At 41.1% G+C, this 20,496-nt stretch overlaps 1 protein-coding gene across 2 annotated transcripts in view; it reads left to right on the forward strand.

Annotated features, from left to right (window-relative positions):
- Positions 1-12,855: 12,855 nt before the first annotated feature.
- Positions 12,856-20,496, forward strand: part of CHRM3 (cholinergic receptor muscarinic 3) — a 266,270-nt gene continuing 258,629 nt past the window's right edge. For both annotated transcript variants that reach the window (XM_088161547.1, XM_014890699.2), the window contains exon 1: positions 12,856-12,904. The gene's annotated coding sequence lies outside the window, so the exon portion shown is untranslated. The remainder of the gene's footprint in view (positions 12,905-20,496) is intronic.

The raw sequence follows: 20,496 nt of genomic DNA on the forward strand, positions 1-20,496 counted from the left end.
GATATTTTTTACTGTTCTTATATAATCCTATACTATTTAACACCTATAGACTGACTATGTGAGTGGACATTGACTAAAAGGGTAGTAGCAGAAGACTAGCAGGAACAAACACCACAAAGCAGCCTGCTCTGATCATCTTCACAGGAAACTCTACATAAAGGGAGTTGATACAAAAAAATGCTGACCTTTATAGGCTCATCCTTTTGTACTTGCTTCCTTTATGTTTTCTGTAGTATTTGCACCTTGATGTCTGACAGGCTTGCAGTTCCTCAGAATAACTTTCACAGAAACTATACAGTGTATGACATACAGCATTGATCTCCTGCTCTCTGACCATATTTATTTGTGTGTATTGGCGTGGTATAACTTGCACTGACAGACGTTCTTCAGGTGTGCTTCAAAAGCAGAGGTTTCCCAGTCATTCCTCACTCAGTGAATAATCAAGATTCTTGCTGTGTCAAAAGATAACAGAGAATATTACACTGAATCATTTCGTCTACATTTACAGTTACGGCCATAATATTACAGTGACACAACTAAAGGCTACAAGGTATAGAATTCTTGAAAATAATGTTTCTACAGACTGTGAAATTTCATTACTTCCTCAGGATCCAGGATTTGCTGTCCTAAGGGCTTCCTAAAAGTCTTCTGAAAGGGTCTGTTTTCTTTCTATAAGAATTCTGAACACAATAAAGCAGTCCCTGTCTACTAATTTGTAAATCTGGAGTAGTTCTTTTACTACCTTTTAAATGACCATGATCTCTATGAACATATACATGCTTATCAGTATAAATATGTACATTTTAGGCTTTGGCTTCACAAACTATTAAACCAAATATTTACAAAATATACACAATAGAATTCTACATTTGTTAGTGTGATTCATGTTTAACACTAGTGTGTAATAAATCCATGTCTGTGTTGGCATAACCATTCGCTTGCACTTTTTAAAATTCTGAATATTTAAAAAGAAGAAATTCTCAATCTTCTCTCTCAGATGTGTTACCCTGATGAAAAATATTTTCTAGAAAAAGTTCTGCATGAAACTTTGAGTACAGGTTGCTATGAGCAAAAATTAAATGTGTGTGCATTTGGAAGTTATGATAATGAAATTACAACAAGCACAGCAAACTGAAAAAGAAAAAAAAGGAGTAATAAAGAGAAAATTCTATCGTTATTTGGGGTTTTTTAAAAATATAAACTTCAGCACATACTCTGTCTGAATCTTAATCTGAATTAGTGCAAAGTGCTTTTCAAACCTTTTAGTTTCTTGATCAACTTTCCTAACTGATTAAAATATCTGCTGGAATGTCCCTGAAGAATATATTATTTTATGGGCACGACTTTTGCATATGAATATGAACATAGAAAATGTATTAAAAATCCATTACTGACTCTGAAGCAGATAATTAGCCTCAAAGAGAAAGTTGTTAAAACAAACAAAAAACCCAACAACTTGATTTATGAACATTTTGACTGCATAATCCTCCTAAATTCAGTTATACTGCAAATTCAGAAGAGTGGGATTTCAACACCCATAGGTTGCTTTTTATTATTTGGAATCCTCAAAATAGATCACAAATACTAATTTATTAACCCATCAACTCATGAAAAAAATGGTCTCCCTGCCCTTATTTTCATCTTTCCTTTCAAGAGCTGCTTCTCCTTGCTTCTTCAGTCCTGGAACAAGCATATTGCTGGCCTCCTTGGAAATAACTTCAGCCATACAGACAAACCTTTCCCTCTGAATAATTTCCACTTGAATATACTTATCTTAGGGAAGCTGCCAAATCCTTTTCCCACACTGCTCAGCTGCAGGGATTTGCTGCAGAGATGGCATCTCACTATATCTCAGGGGACTTCTATGAGAATTTGTTAAGGCTCCTGAGGATGAAGGCCAACCATAATTGTTCACTCTTTTTTCAGATCTCAACAGGATCTCAAGTTATTGCTCTCTAATATGCAGCAAGACATGTTCTTTTGAAGTGATATAGCACCGAAATACACATTTTTCTGTACTGAGGGAATTGGAAAATCATGTGGTTTTAATTAGCTGTAAAAGGACAGTAGAGCAGCTGGTACTACAGAACATATGAAAGATTTGCCCTGCTTCGGTTTTGCACTTAGAGAATCAAAGAGTTAAGTGCCTGCTTGTGCACAGCGAGTGACGAAAGTGAATTATGTAGATTGGAGAAGTGGTGGGGTTTTAAACACAGACTCTTCCCATTTCACTCTGGTGCTGCTGGGTGGCTGCTAATTAACTCCTGCTCTAGTGGCTGTGTCTGGATCGTTACTGAAACCGTGTTAGTCATAGACTCCCTGAGATGGTTTACAACATCTCTTGAATAACAGGCAGCTGGTGAACAGTGACAGCACAGCACACAGGCTCCAGTCAACTGTATACTCACTTGTATGCTCCCAGGCAGGGGCAGGCAAAACAGAGAAACCTGCTGAAAAATATCTGAGGGGTGGAAAAGGAGGCATTTCCAAAGTGGGATTTCTGCCTCCCTGCTCTGTAAACTCCTTTGTGTGAAAGAAAGAAAACAGGAATTTCAGGTGGTCAGGTGGCACATTTTCCTTCCTTGAATGTCTGCTTTTGGAGAAGCTAAGGAAAAGTGCCAAATGTGCTCCATTTATTGACACTATATGAATTTGTCTTGTGTATTCAGTGGTACTCATTTTAGGAGAAACAAACTTCTCTCAGGCTCCTACTTCCCAGCAATATGCATTAGCCTCACTCACAAATGAAAAGGATACTGCACAGAAGGATTGAAGATTGGAATGTGCAAGCAATGAACATTAGAGGCCAATTAATATTTTCTCTGTTTTGCCAGAGTTTGCCTTCAACCTTTGAAAGTATATACAAGCAAATTTTATAGAGTCATAGAATCAAATTTCTTCCTAATGTCTAACCTAAACCTACCCTCTTTCAGTTCGAAGCCATTCCCCCTTTTCCTGTCACTACATGCCCTTATAAACAGTCTTCTCTCCACCTTTCTTGTGAACTCCCTTCAGGTACTGGAAGGCTGCAATTCAGCCCCGAAGTCTTCTCTTCCCCTGGCTGAACAACCCCAATTCTCTTTGCATTTCCTCAAAGGAGAGTTGTTTCATCCTTCTAATCAACTTGGTGTCCCTCCTCTGGACCCTTTCCAACAGGTCTGTGTCCTTCCTGTGCTGGCACCCCCAGAACTGGATGCAGCCCTGCAGGTGGGGTCTTACAGAGCAGAGCAGAGGGGCAGAATCCCCTCCCTCCCCTGCTGCCCATGCTGCTTTGGATGCAGCCCAGGACACGTTTGGCTTTCTGGGCTGAGTACACGTCTCTGGGTCATGTCCAGCCTCTCTCATCCACCAGCACCCCCTGGTTCTTCTCCTCAGGGCTGCTCTCCATCTGTTTATCCCTCAACATTTATTGATAGTGGAGCTTGCCCCAACCCCAGTGCTGGCACTCGGTCTTGGTAAACCTCATGTGATGCCTGTTAGCTCACTTCTTGTGTCTGTCCAGGTCCCTCTGGATGGCATCCTGTCCTTCAGGTCTGTCAACTGAACCACTCAGCTTGGTGTCATCATTCCCATAATCTACTTGGTGAGTACACAGAATGAAATAGGTTTGTATTTTTCCATGTTGTTTCCCCTTCTCACTATTATTTATATATATACAGGCATATATATATATATATATACACATACAGGTATGTATATATATATATATACATATACAGGCAGCATTTACCAAAACTTGTACAACTTCAGCTCCCTTCAGGATCCAGCATCCCCATTCCCAGTTAGCAATATCATGCTATTATGATACCATGGAAATGGAAGATGTGTATGAGTATTAAATAGCCAATATTATGTATTGCTATCAAAATTATACACCCTTCAAATCTCTGCCTACCAACCTTAAGGCTTTAGAAACTAATCACATTTTTATCATATTTATTGGATTTCATATATCATATATCATATATCATGTTCTAGGCACCAATGTGAAGAGTTTCCATGTTTTGATATCTGCTGTTATCACAGAACATTTTGCTGACATGCTAAGGTCCTGGCTAAAGTTGCAGTCACATAAACACAGATTTCCTGTGTCTATACCTACTTTAATGCACCTTTAAGGATGACTCCTCTAAAGCCTTTTTCTCATTCTCACAATTTCTGTGTGAATCACTACCCTTTCAAAATATTCCTATGGGTTTTTTTTTTTCATTGTTTCTAGCAAAAATAAGGGAAAGTTAATTATTTAAAATAAGGAGGAGCAAACACACAGTTTTAGAAAAATTTCCAGGTCAATGATCAAGAAACAGTACCTACATCCTAAAGGTGGAGTTGCATGAATTGGCAGAGTGCTGATTTGTTGCAATGTGAAGAAGTATCTCCAGCTCATTTGATACTTCACTGAAGAAATTCCTCAGTGTGCTCTCTATATGAGAATTGGACTCAATCAATTTCTGTTAGTGGCACATCTATCTCTGGGGGAAAAAAACAACCAGCCAAACAAAAACCAACAACAAAAATACCCAACAATTTTAAACTCTCAGAAACAGTATGTAATTTTCTTAAACCTGTCAAAAATTAGGATCTTCTTGGCTTAAACAGAACTCAAATTTGGGCATGCTAGGGATAAATGACTTGATATTTGTGTGACACTATTCCAGAATTAACTTTTGGTCCCCCAAAACTGCTTAACTTCATTCTTCCAAGGTGTTCTTCAAAACAGCACCAAATTAGCCACTAGATGTGTTGGTTTTCCCCCATACAGTACACACACCATAGTGGCTGTCCACACAGATCCCTCAGCAGCATTGCAAATTCAGCTATAGAGACATGGTGGCTTAACCTTGGACAACTGCCAGACATCTATACAGCAACTCTCTCCTAAACCCCCACCTAGACAGGAAGGAAGGAGAAAATAAAATAGAAGTTTGCGGGTCAGAACAGAGAGACCACTGACTGAGTATTCTCATGGCAATACAGACTTGACTTGTCAAGAATTAATTTAGCTTATCACCAATTAGTAACAGTGTGAGAAATAGAGGGCAAAAATTAAAACACCTTCCCACCACCTCTCACCTTTTTTCCCGGGCTCAACTTTACTCGTTCATTTCCAGCTCCACTTCTTTTCCCCCAGCCCTGGGCAGCACAGAGAGTCAGGACAGGGACTGTGGTCAGCATGTGGCAGCTCTCCTGTGCTGCTCCATCCCCTTTGCACTGCTCTCTGCTAACCCTTCCCTGGGGCTGCAGGGAAACCAGGCTCTGGTGCCTGGAGCACCATCCTCCATGTGCTGCTACTCCCTCCTTGCTGTTCATTCTGCTGGTTTTCACCATCTAAAACAGTTGTGTTTGGCCCTTTCTGAACCACGTTTTTCCAAAACCAGCCGGAGCAGGACTCAGCCAAACCCTGTGGTGGGCACCTTGGAGCTGTCTGGAATTGGCTGTGCCCAGCTGGGGCAGCCCCTGCCTCTCCAACAGGAGCTCCTCCCTGCCAGCACCTCCCCACCGGCACCTGGCAGAGCTGGTAAGGAGACTCTGAAATGGTCAAATCTCAAGTGCATGGCCTATTCTTAAAAGCATGTGAAGTAGGTCAGATTTGAAAGGGATGCAGCTGTCTAGATACTCTGAGCTAATGGAGCTTGGCCTGCAAATTTCGGATGTGCATTGGATATCTGTAAAGAATAACATGTACCTAAAGTTTTTTTTTATAACTTAGAATCAATTAAAATATATGCTGACCTGAGTCTTACCAAACTGAATAATCTGAAGGATTTATCAGTTTTAAATATTCTGTCAGAAATGCTTAGAAATTTATGATAAGCAATATGATGTGCCTCTGGTTTCTGCCCAGCAAACCCTCTCCCAATGCTTCCATTACCATGCCACCATCTACACCTGATTGATGGTGCTTCAGGGCTTCACAGTCTGAAATTAATGATCGAGTTCCCACGTTTTGGTCCTCTGATTTTGATGGAAGAAGCAGAATTTGAATTGTGGAGGTTAAGAAAGGAAAATATTTTTCCTGCCTTGCAATGGCTGAAAGGTCATTCTTGAGCTCAAGTTGTTTAAATAATTTATCGTGAGCTACTGAGTCATAACAGAGCTACTGATCTGTCTTTTACTACAGTGACATTCTATTTTTTACAACTCTGTATTTTTTATTCTGTGGTATTAAATAGCTCTCAGCCTGCAGTAACTAGAAATGTTTAAGCGTGCTGCAGCTGCATAATGACATATCAGATCTGTACCTTTTACAGTGTGTATAGCAGAGAAGAGCCGTGGTGGGATTACATGCTAAAGAGAAGTGTTTTGCTTGGGAATAGCATTCCTCTACCAGCCTTGAGTGCATCATTTATTTTCTAAGCAGCCCGTGCATACACGTTTTGCAACAGATGAGTCGAGACTCCAATGTTGATCTATTTTTTTCATTTCTGCATTGACACTGAGAGCCTTCCTACCTCATTAAACTTGTTTTCTTTATTTTGCCTGCTTCAGTGTTTTGTGCAGTCTAGCAGCTGATAAATACCTTATTAATGCTTTTAGTAACTCCGAAAAGTTTCCTAGAAGATAAAATTGCTAGTATTTCACAAATTTACTTTTGTATTCAAGTTAAATAGCGAAGTATTTTTATTTTCCCCATCTAACTTAAATTATTTTTAAGTACTGAAGATATTTTGGATCACATTACCTGAGAGAATATGGAAATCTGATCCCTTGAAAAGTGTTTCTACCAGAATTACTTTCCAGTTTCTAACTACTTTGATTGCAAACTCTTCCCTCACCATAACTGCAAATGATTCTATTTGCTGCTGAAAACAGTCAGAACGTCTTTTCTCAAGTAAGAATGCACAATCCTCCTCTTCACACGTGTTTCTTTTTCCTTATCTCCTTTTTTGACCCTGAACAATGATTATGGACTGGAACTATGGAATCTGCAGGGACAGGAGTCTCATTACAAGAAAATGGTCCCAATGGCAGAAAATAAAAAGTATAAGAGAGAGAAAAAAAAACACAACAAGCCAGAAAGAAAGGAAAAAAAGGAAGGAAAAAAAGGAAGGAAAAAAAGGAAGGAAGGAAGGAAGGAAGGAAGGAAGGAAGGAAGGAAGGAAGGAAGGAAGGAAGGAAGGAAGGAAGGAAGGAAGGAAGGAAGGAAGGAAGGAAGGAAGGAAGGAAGGAAGGAAGGAAGGAAGGAAGGAAGGAAGGAAGGAAGGAAGGAAGGAAGGAAGGAAGGAAGGAAGGAAGGAAGGAAGGAAGGAAGAGAAGAAAGAAAGAAAGAAAGAAAGAAAGAAAGAAAGAAAGAAAGAAAGAAAGAAAGAAAGAAAGAAAGAAAGAAAGAAAGAAAGAAAGAAAGAAAGAAAGAAAGAAAGAAAGAAAGAAAGAAAGAAAGAAAGAAAGAAAGAAAGAAAGAAAGAAAGAAAGAAAATAAATACTGGATACTATCATGAAGCTGCTGGGCTCTATGCAGAGCTAGTCCCTAGCCTGGTTGAGGACAGAAATTCATCTGTGTGGGCTAGGGACCCATAAGGTGCCACAGACTTCCACCCTTTCAGCTCTACAGCCCAATTCCCCCATTAAGCCACTGCCACTGGAGTCTCTCCATGCAGTTTCCTCCCACCCATCCTGCACAAAGTGTTCTGCCCAGACTGAAGCGTGGCATCCTTAAGAGTCTCTTCCCAGCAGAGAAACAAGTGGAAGCTTAAAATAAGAAAGGTAAAGAGTATGAGAAATCATAGTACTGAAAATGAGCTATGGAAAAGCTGGTTTTAAAGGGAAGAACTGCTGTTAAAATGAGCATACACTCAATTTATACTTCTGCTGGGCAATAGTAGGTGTCAGGGGAGGAAGGTGATAAATGTCTTTTTCTTTGTACCATGTTAAGAAAAAAACATTTCTACTTACCTCATTGTTAGATCTGCTATTGCTACTGCATGCATTTCACAATTAGGAAATAATGATATAAAGCTTACAAATGTCTTCAAAATACTAATTAATTGTTTTGGAAGTGTTTCCCATTATGTGAAATCAAAGTGCTACAAAAATCAAATTAGTATGTTAGCAAATATTTGGCCTAGAACTTGAATTGCTGTCTTGACTAGACCAGCTTTAGACAAGGCTCCATCTGAACATGCTTGTCTGCTTGTATTTGTTTTCCTCATGAACAAACTGTCAGGTGTTGTATTCAATGATGTTTGAAATTATCAATTTAGAAAATTGTGAACCACTGTAATCTTTGCTGGATATTTTCTGAAACCATTGTGAAACATGAAAGAAACCATATTCTTTAGATGTATTAAGAAAACAGCACAAATTGTGCCTCATTGTTTCAGCTATGCTTAGTTGCTGGCTTTAGTTGATGACCCTGATCATCAGCCATTAACACGACTTTTATTTTGCTTATACTACAAGGATCTGAGTTTATGGAGTGATGTGTGGTTTGCACTGATTTACATGAGGAAAATCGGATAAAAGGCAGTTTTAGTAGATTGTGCCTAACTTGATCCCTTTCTTTAGACAAGATAATTTTCTTGACAAGGGTAATTCTGCAGACTTGATCTATTTGGCAATCAGTAAACTTTTGGCACAGTGAGACATGGGAAACTGTTAGTTAAGCTGAAGAGGATGAGGATTAGTAAAAGAATGTCAATACAGTAAGGCATTGGACAAAGAGGTGACTATGAGGTGTGCTGTGTTGACACAATCAGCAGGCTGGATGCATACTGCTGGTGAAATTCCTTATGGAGCAGCAGTTGCTTGGCCAAGGTGAGGCATCTGCCTGCTGAGGCTCTTGGTGAGACAGTTTAGAGGTGCCAGGGGTGCCTGATAAATATCTGATGATTAGACTAAAAAAAAAAAATGGAGTGCCCATAAGGTCACAGCAAGGCACAAAGTGAGAAATAAAGTGAGCAAAACAGAATAGTATACATAGAAGCTAAATGCAGGAATTTCTGTTGTGAGCTGGGCATTATAATTTGGAAACAAAAGAAGCAAAAGAAATATTTGTCAATACTATTTGGCAAGAAGGTAACTATTAGCTAGCAATGTGATTGAGCTGTGGAAGCAGCAGAATGGAAACCTGCTTACAGTCCAGGGCACTCACCACAGTGAGCTCTTTCTGACTGGGTGTATTTAGCACCTTGTTCAAAACAGGTTTATAATTTCACCTATATTGAAGGAAACTCAACCTAAAATGAAAAAAAAATACAAAAAGATTAAAAAATGCAGCTTGGATAAGCAAAAAAGAAAAAAAGAGAAGGACCCCATTTACAAAATAAGACTATGGAAGCACAGGTTTAGAATAGCAAAAGTATGGAGGGGATATTATAAAGACATTAAAACACAGGAGAATGGTGAGCTAGCTCAAGTCAGGCTAGTATCATCAGGCAAGATGAATGGGAATAAAGTACTCAGAAATAAATTAAGGCTTAAAATTAGAAGTTCCTAACTATTATAGATGTGAGGATCTGCTGTTCCAGAAGAGCAAAACGGGCAGGAGCAAAATGTAAAAGATGATCTTTATCATCTGATCTTCTGAATGAAACTACATGATTCCTGATTCCATGTAATGAATGAAACAACAGACAAAGAAGTGATGCCATCCAAGAAGGTCCTTCAAGGATAACTTCAAGGAGTGCTCAATTGATTTCTTAATGAGCTTTTTTATATCTTAGCTGCAAATACACAACCATAGAATATCCAGAGGATGAATGCACATATTCTGGGAACAGCAGTGCCGTGAACACAGGCACAAAAAGCACAGTAGTTCAAGGCTGCTGACTCAACATATCAGTGGTTCTCAACAAGAGTGTATTTTCCATCATTTGTCGAGTCATCCACTTGTACATCCCCACATTTCTTGCAGCACTGCTCTCTGGGAGGGTTAGCATGCTCATGGTGACTTGGTCTTGATCTTCCAGGGCATCCCACATGTCAGTTATGTTCTGTATTGTTCAGTGAGAGGAAAAAGAAATTAAAATGTTGAGAGATGTGCAACTTATGATGCCAGATTTCCTTCTTATTCCTATAGATACCTCATAAAAAAAAAGGTAAGATTTCCTAGTTAAAGAAAAACCAAACCAAAACAACAATCAAAAAAACACCAAAAAACCAACGGCTTTCTAATTCATCTCCACCTCTGTGCCTTCTTATAATGTAAATTCTTATAATGTAAAGACCTGTATTATACCTAGAAGCTGTACTGGGCAAGTTTAAGCCTCTGGTCTCTGCTTAGCTAAAGATCTTGTTAAAATCAATGGATATTTTCTGTGAAGAGTATTATTCAGCAGTATCATTGCAAAATTTATTCCCATACCTTAGGCTTCCCTAACCAGTTCGTTGCCTGCCTTGACACTTACTTCTTAATACAGACATTGTCCTATACAGGTTTTCTAGGATCATTGATTTTAGTGTGTGTACACTTGCTTCAAAGGCTCACTTTGCATGACTCAAGGTTAAATACCTTTATGCTATACAATTGTACTAGGCAACCAAGCCCTGATTTATAAAGTATTGATATGTGCCTTAAAACATGGCAAATTCAAAGCCAAGCTGATATCAGCTTGCTTTGAATCTAAAAATGAATGTATTTTCTAAAATATATTCTGCGTTATGCATATAGATGACTTTTGCCACAACCTCAGAAATTAATGAGGTTGTGGTAGGTACAAAGCTATGCATTTTTTGACACTGGCCTAATAATAATGTAATTTACTACTTGGATTGGTTTTCTTCTCGCTTATGAAGGGTCCATGCATTATAAAGATCTCAACCTGAGATTACCTTATCTATATTTAGTGCGCTTACAGCTGGGAAGCCCTTACACAAATTTAACAGCTAACACAAGCAACAAAAGGGGAAAAGATGGTCGAATTTTCAGCTACATCTCCAGTGGCACAAAAATAAATGCACTATTTCTAATATAATCTTAAAAGCCCGTGGTGCATCGTGTGAGCTCATCTCCAACATGTGGGGGTGCTGAGCCCTCGGCAGCTGAGGTGCAGAAACTCCAAGGACAATCGTACTGTGAAGGGTCACCTGGAACGACTCAGAAGGGCTCACAGCTGCTCTGAAACCCCAGCTTCCTATTACACCGGACAGAGCTTTTTTTCTGATGCTATTTTGAGATGCAAGGTAAAAAGAAAAGATAGGCGGGCAGTAAAGCAACATACCCAGAGCTCAAAAGCAGAGGAATCTTTGCACAGCAAGAGATCTTCATTTATCATACGTAAGTAGTTTTCGTTTTCTTCTTTTTCATCCCACAGGTATTTTTCAGAGTGTCAAGAATTACCACTGAGTTAATTTAAAACCAGCAGATTAACAATTTTTCTAAGTGTTGAAAATTGAAACCTGGAATTTTACATATTCTTTCACAGGCTCTGGTTGTGGCTGCTAGCCAAGAAGGATCCTATGGCATGTGCTGTGAAAACCTTGGCGTAAGGACATAGGGCGCAGGTGATTCTTCCTCACCGAACACATAGGATAAAAAACGGCCCCCAAGTCTGTAAAATTTTATTCTGAAGCTAGTAGATAATATAAGATTTATAAGATGAATAGAGAATTGGTGCCCTCGAAAGGATACACCGCTTTTTGTTTCTGTTCTCCAGAGCACTACTTTGTAACTTTTCTCTTACACCTAGCCAAGAAATACACAAGCAGGCAAGCAGAACACACCCTGCTCCCTTATGCCATAGCAACTTGGCGGCCAGTAAGGCTGCTCGCAAAAACAACTGCTAAACGCTGAACTTCTTTTGTGTTGAAGGATTGGAATTTAAATCTATTAATCTTTTAGGACAGAAGAAACATGGCAGTGTGAGACACCTCAATTTGATGCAGTAAGTTATCACATACTTCTACAGGATCTTTTAAAATGCAGATTTCTTGCAGTCTTCTTGTTTTAATGGAGTAAAAGCATATATTAATAAATTATTTGGCTTCCTATGAGTTTGTAGCACACCCTGATTAGCTGAGAGAAGAGAATATTTTAAGCAGACCTTTCGAAAACTTGATGGTAATGAATAAATATCGTATTAATATATATTACAGAGCTATATGAGGGTATGTGACTTGGTTGATGTCTCATTAAGAAGCATATTTAATATGCAACAGAAAATGATTTGCTCTCCGCAAACAGGACCACAATCTTCAAGCAATAGCTGCTTACACGTCTCAATTAAAATTAATAAAAATAGATTAAAAAATTGGCGGGGGGAGGGGAAAGGGGAAGAAAAAGCGAGAGAAGAAACCATCGCAGACTGAGGGAAGGCTTTCCCACATAACCTCATCTTCTGCGAGTCCTCGTTACTTCGCAGGTCGTTGGCAAGGGCGAGGGACGATTTTGGCAACCCTCTGCTTTTACCTCCCTGCACCCCGGGGCGGGGGCTGCGGGCAGACTCCCTCTCTCTCGTCCCCGCCGCAATGTCGCCGCAGCCCGGAGCGCCCGCGGGCCGTCGGGGCACGCCGCTTCGCACCTCGGCGGCGCGGCGGGCGGCGCGGAGCCGGCGGGCAGGCGGCGGGCCGGGGTCGGCGGGCGGGGCGGGCGCCGTGAGGTCACCGCGGCCGGGCCAATGAGCGGCGCGGCGCGGCGGGCGGCGGAGCCGGGGTGTCCCTCGTGCGGCGGCTGCATGGGGAGGGCGGCGGCGGCGGGCGTGGGGCGAGCGGTCCCGGCGCGCCCCCGCCCACCCAGGGGCCGGGACTGAAGGGGCGGTGCCGCTGCCCGAACACAGGTGCGGCGGTGTCGGCGGTGTCGGTGTCGCGGGCGGGTGCGGAGCGCCCTCCTCCCGGCGGCGCCCGGCGGGGGATGTTCCGGCCGCCGGGGGCGCGCCGCCCGTGGGAAGCGCGCTCCTAACGCCACCTGGGCGTCGCAGGCAGCGCTCGGCGCGGAGCGGGCGGTCTGGGGTCGCCGGGAACCGGGCAGGTAGGAAGGAGGAGAAACGCGGCTTCGGGCGGGTCTGAGGAGCTTTTGTACGTTTGTCCTCCCTAGCGTGCGCGGGTGTCAGCGGCGGGGAGCGGCGTGCGGCGCAGCCCGGGCCGGCAGCGCGGCGGGGCTCGCCGCGGGGAAAGTTGTGCGGACTGTCCGTGCTTCGAAGCGGTTGAGCAGCCGCAGAACCCGCTGTCCAGCCGGGGCGGGGGGCCGAGGCTGTGGCAGCGGCGGCGGCCGCCGGAGGGCTCCGCGTACCGCGGCGGGGCTGCCCCGCTCCGGGGGCACTCGGAGGAGCGGCCGCTCCCGGGGGCTGCTGCGCCCCTCGAGCAGCGTGGCCGCCGCCGTGCGCGCCTGGGTCGGTGGGGTCGGCGATCGCGGCTGCCCGGTGCGGCGTCCCGTCCTCTGGCGGCTCGCCCCGAGCCCGGAGCGGGGCTCGACGTGCCGCCCGCTGTCGGGCTGGTGCCGCCGGGGCAGCGAGGAGTGCGCGGCCTCCCCCGGGCAGGTGCTCGGTAGTCCCCGCGGCTGTGCCGTGTCCGCTCCGCTCTGGATCCAACGAGGTTCCTCGGGACTGCGCCCCGGAGCGCGGGCTGTCGTGCGGCTGGAGTTTGGGAAGGCATCGGTGGGTAGGGTGTGCGCTGCCAGCGCACCCACAGGAGCGCCTGAAGCCGAGCCCGAGTGTTTACTTAAAACCAGAACTAGCCGTATTCCCTTCGCTGTGTAAGTGTCGCGGCAGAGAAACCCAAATGGACTCGTGTGCAGGGCTATGGATCCGCTCATGTGGGTTTTCATACTGATTAACTGCCTTCTGATTGCCTGGGATTACTTTGGAAAAACGCAAATCCCAGCTAATATCTGTGCTGACCATATATAGAAGTAATCGCAGACAGAAGTACTATAACTTCAGTATTGCTGACACAGGTCGAGAAACTTTAAAAACAGCAAGCAAAAGCCAGGACTTGTCCTGAGGATGTTTTTGTCCAAGGGATATATTTTCCTGTGTTTGCATCCTGCATTGACTGAAGCATTTCTACTGTTTGTTTGCTTGTTTACCTGCCTATACACCTCAAAGTTGGTGAATGATATATTGATTTTATTTTGTCTGCCTCTATTTAATCTGGCAGTGTTTGATTTGCTTACTTGTGTTGGACCAGGACTGCAGTAGGGAACGCTGCTTTTTCCGGAATGGAAGCCTGGTTTGATGGCTTTCAGAAACGTGCCTCGGCTTGGAAGCGAGCACATTGCTCATACAGTACCAATTTTCCATGGCATGGAAGAAGTATTGTAGGGTTTTCTGATATCGTGTGTTTTGTGCTCTCTTATTTTTTAAAAAATACACTGAGTTGTTTATTTTTCTAATAGCTCTGCTATTACCAGTAGCTTTTATGTGTACGTTATTGTCCTATGGAGCAATATGAAGACTACATTTTCCAGTGCTGAATCTCATTCAAAGTAATGTGCTTTTATTTCAGTGTCATGTGCATGTTAACAGGGTAACTCCAGCAAAAGGGAACAAGAATCTGTTGACTTGAGCTGAAACACTGAAAACAATTCTCTTGGACTGCTTTGGATGTAGCAGTTTTGCTGGATTTTAGTAACAAAGATATGAAATGCTCCAGGGATAATCCAGTATGGAATTCATCTGACTTACTGGCAGCTATCTCAAAACATGTTGTGTGTTCTCTTCTTCTACCAGATACATTTTGCCATCAAAATCAGAAATTCAGTTTTGTATGTTTTCACGTTTAATTCAAAAGAAATAGAACCTAACCTAATTTATTACAGAAACTGTCATGAGGTGTAAATTTATCTCATTTTCAAGTAGATGAATAGTAACTTTCTGGAGGGAGCTGATCGCATGCATTTTATCATGCGTCTGTATATTGTCAAGTACAGTGCATTTTTCTTTCTGTTACTGAAAAAAAAAATCATCTTACTCATAGTAATATAATCTGCATCCAACAACTTATTAATGTATTTTAGAGCAGCAGTCTCAGAGGTAGGTTTTCATAGTGAAAACCAACCATGCCCATATGAAACATCATAAACACGGTGCTCAATGGTGCCTTAAATTGCAGTTCTAGGTATTAGTGTTAAGGAGTAAAATGTCTTGGTTAATTTGTAAGCTGGTCTAAAAAATTGTCACACTTACTACATTCTACATTCTTAACCTATAGTAGCTACTCTAAAACTATCCTTCCTCCCTTTCTTGAATTAGTATTTGGATTTTAGTCTTAATGCTATGAATGTTTTCAGGGTCAAATCCTGAAATGCTGAAGAAAATCTTGTGATGACTAATGTGGAAATTTCTTCCACGTGAATGCTACAGTGTTACGGTTCTTATGTTCATATCTTCTATTCTCCCTCAGTCTTCATTGTAGCAGACAGCCTAATTGTGTACTTTGTGCCAGCAATTACTGTGCTTACGCAGTGTTATGTGACTCAAAAAGGAAGGGGTGCAAAAGGTGCTTGACTCTAGGAAAACGTTTGAAGTGATCTGGATGACCTTAATTAATATTATTCATTATCGTATTACGTCTTGTTTGCCATTAAGAGGAGGTGGTGTTCTGAGGAGAAGACAAAGTATCTGTGCAATATTTGAAGGCAATGAAGGCTCTGCTCAGTGCATGTAAACGCATGGCTGCTTAGTTTAGTACAAAATACGATGGAAGGCTTACTAATATTAATGGTATCCCTTACTGTAATGGCAGATACTCATTTAGCGAAGATATATAATTAAGCTTTAAAATAAGGAACATTATCTTTAAGATTATGTGGGGGAGGATATGCAATTCCATCTCAGTATCCTTATCTGTTTTTAAGTACCATAGTTAGTGAATTTGTATCAGATGTTTAAATGGATCTGTAAACTTGCAATAAAAATAAAGAGCCTGGTAACACCAAAAGTTATCAATTTCGCAAATCCATTCAACAGTTTTGCTACATTCTCTGTCACTTTGTTCTGTGTCTCTTCTCTATTGAAGAATATCAGTTCTGCTGGGCTGCATGGGTTGCTGTACATCTGAAACTGTCAGAGGTGCTGGGAGAGTGTCCATCACTTGCACCTCTACGAGCACGAATTGTGCCTTCCCGTCTACCCAACAGTGTTGCAGCATATACCAGGCTATGTTCCTGACGGTGTTGGGGTGCAAAACATTATAAATACATTTAGTATAAGCCTGGTGTACCATGATTAGATTAAGACTTCATGCTCAGGAGTTGTTTATGTCTTATTTTTGTTTTAAGAGAGGATAAGAGCAGGCTGCAGTGTTTTCTATTTCTTGTGCCTTGGTTGAGTGCCAGCAGAACACAACCTTGTCCATGCACGCCTGGCTAGGAGATTCAGTGAGGGCAAAGAGAGAATCCATTCTTGTGAATGTAAAATGTTGAAATTAGTGACTTTAAAATAGGCAGAGATGAACGATTAACCCCCTTGCATCTTTTAAGTATGTAATTTCATGCCAGAGGCATCTGTTGGTATAAAGGATGGAAGCCTTAAGTGAGTTTCTTTATTAAATGTTTGCAAACTGAAGGCACAGTCTTTTCTGTGGTTGGAAAATCTTTGGAAAAACATAAGATGTCATTTATATTACAAATGATAAATAATCAGTTGCTGCAATGAGAGCTAGAGGTAGTTTAATACTTCTCTAAATTAATCTTGATGGAGATAGTTACAGAGAAATAATAATACAGTTTCAGTATGGATTATCAGAAAATGTTTTCCTGGGTATGATTTGAAAATGCAGATACTTGTCAATGCCACCTTTCCTTCTCTCTTTTCTCTCTAAAGATGGAGTAAAAAAAACCCTGTTTAATTTAAAACAATTTCCTGCAAGCAAATTCAAGGTTTTGTCCATTTAGCCCAGTGCAATATAACACTTTATCCACAGTATCAGAGTGTCACGAACACCAAAGTTCTGATAAATTGTCTGTTCTCTGTTGTGGGCATTAGGCCTAGTCTCGATCTCCAGGAGGTTGTGGCTGCTTTGCAAGTTTGTAGACAGTTCTTGTAGGGGTAGTGAATGTGACTGGGAGCTTCCAGGATTGTTCAATTACATTCAGGAAGTTGATAGACTTGTGCTCTATAATGATATATATTTCTATAATTTCTATATTTTTCCTTTCCCTCTCTGGATAAGAAGGCTGTGTGATGATGTGTAAGGTTAATCTCTCACTTTATTTGGATGATAATCTGTCCTTCTTTATTCCCATGGGAAGAAGATTAATTATGGCATGCAAATGTTTATAATAAGAAAAGTCAAAAGTTTACCTCATGCAAATAAGTTCATAGACCACAGAAATTTGGAAGGAAGGGATTAAAAAAGATGTTTGAAGTTACTAGGACACGTCTCTGTGTGTACATCTCTTCTCTTAAAGAAAACAATCTAATCTTGGTGCCAGGGGTTGGCCACAGGGCTTTGTATGATATTGTTTCCCTGCTGAGCTCTAGCTGTGTTTATGTGTAACATTTTGTCCACTACTACCTTATTTGACAGCATTAGGTGGACTGGAGCCAGATGCTGAGGGCTCTTCTTGGACCTTTAAGACTCCATGTTGAAGTATGGAGGGACAACTTTTCAGGTCAAATGTGTAAAGTCGTGACAACATACATCGTCCTGCAGCCTCTTTGTTCCCCTCTGTCCTTCTCATGATTAGGAGAAGACCCTTCTAGCATCTAGGATTAATGGGTTTTAAGAAAACCTCCCAACATTCCTGCATGAAGGTCTGAGGTATCAGCTGTAGCACCTAAAGGAAATAAACCTGACCGTTTTGAAGGGGAAAAATGTTATCTATCATCCAGAAGGATTTATAAAAAGCCTTCATTATTTCATTATGAAATAAGTAAATTTGAGTTCAGTAATTGTGTGGGATTCTAATAGTGGGAAATACATTATTAAGGCTGTCAAATCACACATTTTAAAAATCTTACTAGATACATACTGAAGAAGCAAAGCATTCCATTTTCTTCAGCCTTGCACTACAGTCACATAGAGCCTTTCTCTGTATCCTTTCTAGGATGGAAATAACAAAACAAGCCTTTAAAAAACCACAAAAATTTAAATACCTTGTAGAAGGTCCTGGGCTACCACAAAACCAAATAATTTGGTGAGATAATATCGGTGTTGGTGTAGAAAATTAATTACCTCTTTTGGTTTTGTTTGACCTGGAAAACACTTGTCTGCTTCATGGCTGTTAATCGGTGATGAGAATAAGCAGGTCATTATCTTGAAGCAACATACTTCCATTCACTAAAAATGCCAAAGAAAGGTCCCTGCAAAACACTGAAAGAACAGTGTCAAAGCTGTAGAGAAAAGTATTCAATTGCCCTTCCTGATACTTGTCCCATAAGGACAAGGAACTTGTCCCACAGGGTTCCATTATGTGTGAAAGGAGACACATCCTGGTGGTCTTATGGGAATTCCTGCAACACAACAGAGACATAGTCTGTCTCGAGGTATTAAGGCAGCAGTATTCATACTGCATGTACTGAAGCATGAAATATCCATTATGCTTGCTTTTATAGCTGCAAGCTCTATATTGGTCACCCATGCAAAATCTTACTGCCCTTTTTTTTTTTTTTTTTTTTGGGACAGAAGCCTTTTAGCACTTTTCCATGTTTCTCTAGTAAAAATTAATAGTGCTAATTGCCACTTCTTTTATCAATAATTTCTGAATCAACACGAAGTATTGCTATAGCAACAAATCCTTTCGAACTTCACTGCAGGCAATTAGTAGGAGAATTCAATCTCAATATGTAATAAGCACAATTGTAAGAACTATTTGAAGGATTAAGAAACGAACTTTTTAAAAAGAAGGGGAGTAATGCAAATACTCAAAACTGTCATAAAAGAACAGAACTTGAAAATTTCAGCGTTCTCTTCTTATTAATCATCTCCAGTTGCTGTAAAAAGGTGCATAGGTGCTTTGAACAAAGTAATTGCAGCACACTGTGTCTCCTCGGAAAAAAAAAGACATCATTCTGTGTAATACTCTAGAGATTTTTATCTCTGATAATAATGTTTCAATGTAAACTGCTGCATCTTCTCTCAAAGTATTATTGTTCTTCAGCCCTGACAATGCAAGTGCTGGAAAACCCTAAGTAGGTTTCAGGATTAGCTGGACAGCAAATACTCCAAATTTATGAAGGCAGAATTAGACAGTGCTTTATCTCTGCTTTTTCACCAGTGGAAGCATATTTTTCATTGGAGTGGATTAGTATTTGCATTTTACCTTGTCATCTCTCTTGATAACAGGCACACAAGGGAAGTTACACATATGCATAAACAAAAATCAGGAGGGATAAGGAGTGTGAAAGTGTAAAATATCCAAGGAACACTGAAAAAAACGGAAAGGCCTGGCACTGCAAATCTATGATTGATGTTATTACCTCTGATAGATATTGAGATAGTGAAAGCTTATAAATCTTTAGGGGGAGCTATGCTTCTAAGGATGCTGATTGCATTGAAAAAAGGTTGTGTGAGAAGAAAGTATAAGGACAGGTGGAGGGCAAGAATGATAAAACCATAAATTAAGGGAATGAAGAGGGTAGTCAAAGGAGGGGCAGTACTTGTAAGAGGGAGGTCTGAAGGGAGTATCCTAGGAGCCTGTGACTCTTGTATACATACAGGACAGAGAAAAGAAGGGGAAACTGTGAAAGACCTAGAAAAAAATGGAACCATGTGACCCTAGGTGCTGAGTGGAGAACATGCCTGTGGTAGACAGCTTGGGAAGGACATAATGGTTTCCTGGGGAGAAAAGGTTGTTTTGTGGATTCTTCCTCCTCGTCATGAAGTGGGTGGCTTCTTTATGGTGCTTTGCTAGATGTCTAGGCTGCTTCTTCTGTGTACTATAGCAGTATATTTCTTTACTAGCAGTGCCCCCACCATCCAGAAGACCATCTGTGGTTGCCCTTGCCGGACTGTTTGTCTTGCTGGTAATAACTGGGAGGAAATAAATACTGAATATGCAATGGCATGCAAGGCCACACCTCTGCAACTTTCTCTTGTTAGAGCCCCTCTTCTTGGAGAGCCTTTGAGAGCCCTCTGCATAGTGTCAACGTTACCATTTTCAAGCAGTCGAAGTTTTAAATTTCTTTTCATGTTTTATCTCTTTGTATTTCCTTTTATTAGCATGGTGGTGTGGCTTTGTTAACTAGGAAATCTTAGAGAAAATTCTGCAATAAAGGCTAAAAGAGCATTACAAAAGACAGCAGTGAAGAAATGCTGAGTGTCTTACTTCCAGTATTCTTGGAAGACAAATGATCCCTGGACTATTTATTTATGTAAATATTGTTCTGAAATATCTATTGCAGAACTAGTATTGCATCTAGTAGCTCAGATAGCATCTGAGTAAAGTCAGTTTAGCAGCGTCTCTTAAGGAGAGATTGGAAAAAAGGACTGTATTCTTCTTAGGCTTGGAGCTGCTGAGGTAAATTCAAGGAAATTTAAGGAAATGTAAATCTAGTTTGGAGGCTTGCAGGGGAGACTTCTCGATTTCTTTGTTTCTGGAAACTTAGTATTATTTTCCTGATCATTGTTTTGTATAAAATTGTCTTGTATTTTCTGTGAAAGAGATGGAAAAAATCACTG

The sequence above is a fragment of the Sturnus vulgaris genome, chromosome 3 (genome assembly GCF_052056855.1).
Source record: "Sturnus vulgaris isolate bStuVul1 chromosome 3, bStuVul1.hap1, whole genome shotgun sequence".
NCBI lineage: Eukaryota > Metazoa > Chordata > Aves > Passeriformes > Sturnidae > Sturnus > Sturnus vulgaris.